The following is a 7,869-nucleotide window of genomic DNA, read 5'->3' on the forward strand; positions in this document are numbered from 1 at the left end:
CAAAATGGTGAAGAGAGATTCTCTGGCAACATTTTCTTTATGGTTCTCCATTATTTTTTAATTCTTTTTATTTTTTGCATTCTCAATGGTAGCAGAGACCCTGTTGTTTAACAAACATTTGTTCAGATCAAATAAGTGGAAGAAATAGTCATTTGCTCATCTGGGTCATACTTCCCTGTGATAAGTCTTTTCCTGGTTCATCATATGGATTTAAATAAAACCTTGCTTAAGGGGAGAGAGGAAGAGAAGGAAAGAAGGTTCTGGGAAGGAGATTGAGCAACTAATGTTGCGTGCATGGATGATTAGAGCATTAAAAAAAACCATTATGTACAATTATAATGCACTAATAAATGTTTTTTTTTTCAAATTTTGCCTAGATTCTGACAAGATCAAGCACAATATAATCCCATATAAATTTAGCTAAAATGAGCCTCAGGGAGAGCAAATTCCACTTCAGTGAAGAGAAAGAATCCATCAGGTGTCTCATCAGGAGATTCAGCTTCAGTAATCAGCATTAATTACTGGGGTAGTCCGGCAAATTAGCCTGGTCAGCCAGGACACAGATCCTCTGGTTTCTGTTGAAGCTGAGTAAGGTCGCCATCTCCTCATCACTCAATTTGAAGTCAAAGACCTGAAAGTTCTCAAGAATACGTTCTGGGGTCAGAGACTTGGGGATCACCACCACATTCCTCTGGATATGGAACCGGATCAGAACCTGGGCTGGGGATTTTTTGTGCCTTGCAGCAATCTCCTTGATCTTAGGGTCCTCCAGTAGTGAAGGGTCTTCTGGTTTGGCCCAAGGTCTATCTGGAAAGCCCAGGGGGCTGTAGGCTGTGGCCGTGATGCCCTTAGAGTGGCAGTATTGGATCAGTTTCTCCTGGGTGAGGTATGGGTGACACTCGACCTGGTTAGTCACTGGTTCATATTTGAGTCCAGGCTTATTCACGATCTTCTCCGTCTGGAAGTGGTTGACGTTGGAGACACCCAGAGCTTTCACCAACCCCTCATCCACCAGCTCCTCCACGACCTCCCAGGCATCCAAGAATGTCTCTTTACTGATGAGGTTGTTGCCTGTATCATCTTTGGGGAATAAGTCCTTCCCAGCCTGAAATCCCGGGGGCCAATGAATAAGGTAGACATCCAGATAGTCCAGTTTCAGATCTTGGAGGGTCTTCCAACAGGCTTCCTTCACAAGCTTCCTCTCAAAGAAGGTGCACCACAGCTTGCTCACAATAAAGAGGTCCTCCACTTCACCACCTTCTCTTGGATCTTCTCTTGGATGGCTTCTCCCACCTCATTCTCATTCAGATAGACGTAGGCACAGCCTATGTGGCGAAATCCTGCATCAATGGCCACCTTCATTGCTTCTTTGACTTTGTTCGGGGGAGACTTCCAGGTGCCCAGACCCAACACGGGCATCCTGGCTTTGGTGCTGAGTTCCACAAAGGTGGCCATGGTTGGTGCAGAAATGGCTTTGAGAGAGCAAATAGATGTCTGGTGTTTTTTAGCTCTTGACAACAAATTCTTTCAGAGTTTACCATAAATGGGAGATCTAGAAACAGACTGAACATATTCTTACTTCACAAGAGAGGCAGCAAATTCTGACCAAGATTTCCATTCATTTTCCAATGGCAGCTTAACTTCTCCCAATGGATATATATATATATATTTTTTTTTTTTCTTCCAGAAACTGATGATTAAGCACCAGTGCAATTATGCAGACTCCCTTTATCCAACAATTCCCTTTCTGGACATTTATTTCAAAAATCAGGTGTCTTCCAAAACCCAAATTATGGAACTAGCCTAGATGTCCATCAACAGATGAATGGATCAAGAAAATGTAGTGTATATACACAATAAAGTTTTATTCAGCCAAAAAGAAAAATGAAATTATGTAATTTGCAGGTTGGACAGAACTTGAGATTGGATAGAACTTGAGACCATTATGTTAAATGAAATAAGTCAAACTCAGAAGGTCATAAGGTTTTCTCTCATATGAGGAAGTTAGAGGGAAAGAAGGAAAAGAAAGGTGGGGTGGGTGATGTCTCATGAAAATTAAAGAGAGATCAGTAGAGGAAAGGAATCCAGGGGCAGGAGGAGAGAAGGAAAGGGGTAAATGCTGCAGAGTGATACTGCTGTGTTGTACGCACATACTAATATGTAACAAAAAATCCCATTATTATATACAACTCTAAGGCACGAATAAAAAATGTTGGTGGGGGAGCTGGGGTTATGGCTCAGCGGTAGAGCACTCACCTAGCACTTGCGAGGCCCTGGGTTTAATCCTCAGCACCACATAAAAATAAATAAATAAAATAAAGGTATTGTGTCCAACTACAACTACAAAATAAAATATTTTAAAAAAAATGTTGGTGGAGGGGAAAGGCTTCTGAACCACATGGTCACATTAGTCACAGTGACGACTCCATTTCTTGGTATCCATTTCTGTTTTAGTCAGCAGTGCTATGACCAAAACACTTGACAAGAACAACTTAGAGGAGAAAAAGTATATTTGTTGCTCATGGTTTCAGAGGTTCAATTCATAGTCAGCAAACTCCACAGCTCTGAGCCTGAGGTGGAGCAGAACATCATGGTGGAAAGACATGGTGGAGGAAAGCAGCTCCGGACATGGCCACCACAAAGCAGAGCATTTTTATACATTCATTACTATTACAGTTATCAGCTCCTAATTTTAAAAGAAATTAAAATTGAAACATTTTCATTGGGCCTAAAAGTAGAGAGCCTGTATGAGTCTGGGTTCTCCAGAGAAACAGAACCTATAGGATGGAGACATACATCCATGAGTATTTGGAGACTGTGAAGTCTCATGATCTGTACGTGGCGAGCAGGAGATCCAGGAAAAAAAAAATGACTGTAAGTTTCAGCCCAAGTCTAAGACAATGACAGGTGAAGACAAATGTCCCTTTTCAAAGACAGAGAGAGTCTGATTCCCACTTACTCCACCTTTTTGTTCTTTTTAGACCTCTAACAGATTAAATAAGGCCCACCCACATGAGGGAGGGCAATCTGCTTCACTCAGTCAACTATCAAATATTAATCTCTTTCAGAAATGCTCTCACAGATACCTAGGATAATGTTTAACCAGGTATCTGGCCAGCGAAGTTAACACATACAATTAACTAACATGGGCCCTAGGCACTGTGTGTCCTGAGCCTACTGGAAAAGTTGGCTCTGAGTGTTAGGGAGTAGGTGATAGATGGTTCTTTCCATGGAGTTACCACTTTGTAAGCAGTAATCCACAGGAGAAATGATTGAATTCTTAGTGGTCACCTGGTGTTATAGTTAGGATCCTGAAAATCCCCAGAGGCCCATGTGTTAGATCTTTTTTGTTTTTATTTTTTGGTGGTACTAGGGATTGAATCCAACAAGGCTAGGCAAGTGTCACTGTCACTGAGCTACACCCCTGGCCCTACCACCCAGGGTGACATTATTTGGAGGTAGAACCTTTAAGAATTTAGGCCCTGGGGGTGATGCCCTTGAAGGGGATTGTGTAATCCCCATTTCTTCCTTTTCTTCTTTTTTTTTTTGCTTCCTGGCCATGAGGTGAGCAGTTTTGCTCTCACCATGGACTCCAACATGATGTGTTGCCTCTCCACACACCTAAAGCCATGGGGCTAAACAATATAAACTGAAACCTCCCAAACTGTGAGCCAAAATCAACCTTCTGTCTTTATAAGTTGATTACCTCAAGTATTTGTTAGAGTGATGGAAAGCTGACTACACACTTGGGCTCACGGAGCAAGATCTTGAGCTTAGAAGCTGGTGCCCAGTGCATTTTAATCTATAGTGAGGAGAAGTGGGGGAAAGGGGGGCCAGAGTGTGGGAGGGCTGACTTTTCATCTGTCCCTTGTCGCAAACCATCTTCAGTCATTGTCCAATATCTCAGGTCTATGCTGAACCTTCAGAGATGAAGTTTGCCTTGTAGGACTTGGAAGGGCAAAGCTTCCTCTAAACCAGAGGAACTTGGACCTGGACCTGTTAGCTTGACTACAGCAACAGGTACAACTGGAAATTTCTAGGTAGTGAAGTTATTTAAAAATGTTCATCCTAGAACTGGGGTTGTGGCTCAGTGGCAGTGCGCTTGCCTAGCACATGTGAGCCACTGGGTTCAAGCTTCAGCACCATATAAAAATAAATAAATAAAACTAAAGTTGTGTCCATCCACAACTAAAAATTAAGAAAAAAATGTTCATCCTGAAATAAACCTAGAAGTGCATGCTTGTAGTCCCAGATATCCAGAAGGCTGAGGCAGGAGAATCTCTTGGGCCAAGGAGTTTGGGGCCAGTCTGGACAACATAGTAAGACTCTGTCTCTTAAAAACTTAATTAATTTACTAAAAATGTTCATCTAGGGCTGGGGTTGTGGCTCAGTGATTGAGCACTTGCCTCTCATGTGTGAGGCACTGGGTTCGATCCTCAGCACCACATAAAAAATAAATAAATAAAATAAAGATTTTGTGTCCATCTACAACTAAAATTATTTTTTAAAAAGTTCATCTAAGTTTTTCATTTTAATCTATATTATATTCATACTTATTTTCTCCAAAATATTTAAATAAAAGTTGACACTGAATTTTCATTCCATGGCTTCAATACTCTTGGATAATATTCCACTTCTTTCCCTGCCTCCACTGCCTCCTGCCCTTTGGTCAGATAGAGGAAGGACCCATTGGCTCAATTTTTCAGGCTGGAGGGAAACAGAATCAGGCAGCACAAAGACATACCATGGTGTCCTCCATGCTCTAGATTGATCCAGCAATGGGGCAAGCTGAGTAAGTGGAGGTTTTATAGCTGAGCTTCAGTGTAAATCCTACCCACCTGTATACTGAATCATAGACCATAGTCCATTTCCATTTCATGGAACTCTGCATGTATCTCAGTGCTAAGAGCCATAGCCAAATAGTAATGATGCATGGCATTTTTGGTTGAAAGGTGACGCCAGCAAGCCATTGAGTTGATATGATTATGTTAAGATCTGCATTCAATTGGATATTAGACCCCTGCTGTCCACCTCGGCCTGCTATGGGACTCCTGGAGAGTTCCCATTGGTTGGGGAAGTGCGGTAGGAGGGAATTCCGGAGGAGGGATTTCCTGTTGGGGTAGTGTGGCCCGGGAGAACGCCGCGTGTGTGGGTCGGCATATTTCCCTGGAGCATACAGGGCATTGGCGGGAGTTTCAAAAATAAAGTTTGTTCCTGTTTGAGTGGTTCGTGATTTTGTGCCCAGCCAGACTGCAACAATTGGTGGCCCGTACGGGGAACGCCTGAAGCTCAGAGGTAAGTAAAATTGCTCGCCCCTGAGGGAAGGCGAGAGAATGGGTGACCATTTCAAAAAACAATGTGTTCTTGTTTTGATTTATTTTGTTTTTGTTTCAAGCTGCCTATTTCTAGAACTTTCTCAGGAAAACTGGGAAAAATGGTTGGCTCAAGGTTTGAAGTTGTTTGGCCCTGAGGAAGAGAAAATTGATACAACGATTTTTTGTTCCGTTTTTGTTTCATTCTGTTTCGGTTTTGTTTTATGTTATCTTATTGGGTTGCGTTATCTTTATAGTAGATTAGAAATTAGTAAAAAACAAACCAAAAGAGTGTTAAGTAAATTGTTAGAGGTCCAGACTATGGTAGAAAACATGTTAGATCAAGCAAAAGAGAAGGTCTCTCGGGCTAGTCAGATAGAGGAAGAAAATTTAAAGGAAGAAAGCTTAGAGGACAAACAGCTATCAGGAGGGAAGCTACAACAGGAGGCTGCTACTAACTCCGTTCTATCACCAAAGGGCGTAATTCAACCAAAAGCTCCATCTATAGAGACAACTGAGTGGCCCTCAACCCCCGTAGTTGATAGACGGAATCCTGAGGCAGGACCTCAAAGATTAGCATGCCCTGTACTTGAGCAGGCAGGAGGGCAACGATTTCACCGTGCTTTAGATTTCAAAACAGTGAAGCAGTTAAAGGAGGCTGTAACAACCTATGGTCCACAAGCACCCTTCATTGTAAGCATGGTCGAATCCATTACCAACTTGGACATGACGCCAGCAGATTGGGCTAACATGTGTCGATCTGTGCTAAATGGAGGACAATATTTGTTATGGAAGGTTGCCAATGAGGAATTTTGCACGGAGACAGCTAGGCAAAATGCAGCAGCTGGTTACCCTCAAAGAAATCTAGATATGTTGTTAGGAAAAGGACCTTATGAGGGTCAACGGCAACAAATTGAATATGATCCTGGCGTATACGCACAAATTGCTGTAGATGCGGTTAGGGCATGGAAGACTTTACAAGGACATGGAGATTTACAAGGTCAATTATCTAAGGTAATACAGAGATCTAATGAACCTTACGCTGAATTTGTAGATAGGCTTATTCAAACAGCTTCCAGAATTTTTGGGGATACAGAACAAGCAATGCCATTAATAAAACAACTGGCTTATTCGTTGCTGCAGAGAGGTCATTAGACCATGGAAACATGGAGATTTAAATGCATATGTTAAATTATGTAGAGACATTAATGAACAAGGGCAAGTCTTGGCAGCTGCAGTACAACAGGCTTTAGATGCCAGGCCAAAAACATGCTACAATTGTGAACAAACAGGACATTTTAAAAGGAGTTGCCCCATAGGAGGAGGGTTTAACAAAGCTAGGTATCAAAGGAATAGAATGCCGGGTATTTGCCCACAATGCCATAGAGGGAGACATTGGGCTAAAGAATGCCGTTCTCAAACCACCATAGAGGGTACTCCGTTATCAAAAAACGGACAAGGACCAAGTGTTTACCCACGATATCATGGAGAAAGGCATCAGGCTCCATTGCCAAAAAACGGACTGGGGGGCCCAATGCTCTGGGGCCCACAACCACAAATATACGGGGCAATGGAGGAACCCAGCAACACCATCAGGGTAGTGCCCAGGACACATTATCCATTAAATCCCTCATCAGATAAACCAGAGGGAGCGCAGGGTTGGACATCTGCGCCTCCACCAGAACAGTACTAACTCCAGAGATGGGAGTTCAAATCATTCCCACAGGGGTGAAAGGACCTCTTCCCAAAGGAACAGTAGGCTTATTATTGGGACGCAGTTCTTCTACACTAAAAGGACTTATGATAAGTCCTGGGGTAATTGATCCCAATTATGAAGGTGAAATAAAAATTATAGCTAGTTCTCCAAGAGGTATATCAGTAATTTCACCAGGAGATAGAATAGCACAGTTATTAATAATACCCAGCCTGCATGATAAATTTTCCAGTCGTACTGTAGAAAGAGGTTCCAGGGGATTAGGTTCCACAGGTGTGAATTGGGCTATACTGTCTTTAAATTTAGATTCTCGCCCAATGCTAAAACTAAATATTCAAGGACATGAATTTAATGGGATACTGGACACAGGTGCTGACCTTAGCATCATGTCTCATCAAGAATGGCCAAAACATTGGCCATTACAACAAGCCACTCAAACACTTCGAGGCCTAGGAGTGGCAACTAATCCCCATGGAAGTGCAATGGTATTAGATTGGAAGGATCCTGAAGGATGTGAAGGAAATATACAGCCATATGTATTGGATCATCTTCCTATAAATTTATGGGGATGAGATGTCCTAGATCAATTAGGTTTGACATTAACAAATAACATCAATCCTAACGCGCCCACTACTAGGGCTAGACAAGGCTTTAGGAAAGAAAACAGATCAAGAGAACAAGAACAGCACCAATTCAAATAGATCAAGGAATAAATAGACATGGATTGGGTTTTCAGAAAGGGCCACTGAGACAATCAAAATTACTTGGAAATCAGAAAGACCAGTATGGGTTCCTCAGTGGCCCCTGACTAAAGAAAAGATACAAGTAGCCCATGACCTGGTC

General features: G+C 42.3%; 1 pseudogene; it reads right to left on the reverse strand.

The window, feature by feature from the left end:
- Window positions 1-396: 396 nt before the first annotated feature.
- On the reverse strand, window positions 397-1,537 carry LOC114088240 (aldo-keto reductase family 1 member B10 pseudogene; annotated as a pseudogene).
- Window positions 1,538-7,869: the final 6,332 nt, after the last annotated feature.

Source organism: Marmota flaviventris, chromosome 2 (genome assembly GCF_047511675.1).
Source record: "Marmota flaviventris isolate mMarFla1 chromosome 2, mMarFla1.hap1, whole genome shotgun sequence".
Classification (NCBI taxonomy): Eukaryota; Metazoa; Chordata; class Mammalia; order Rodentia; family Sciuridae; genus Marmota; species Marmota flaviventris.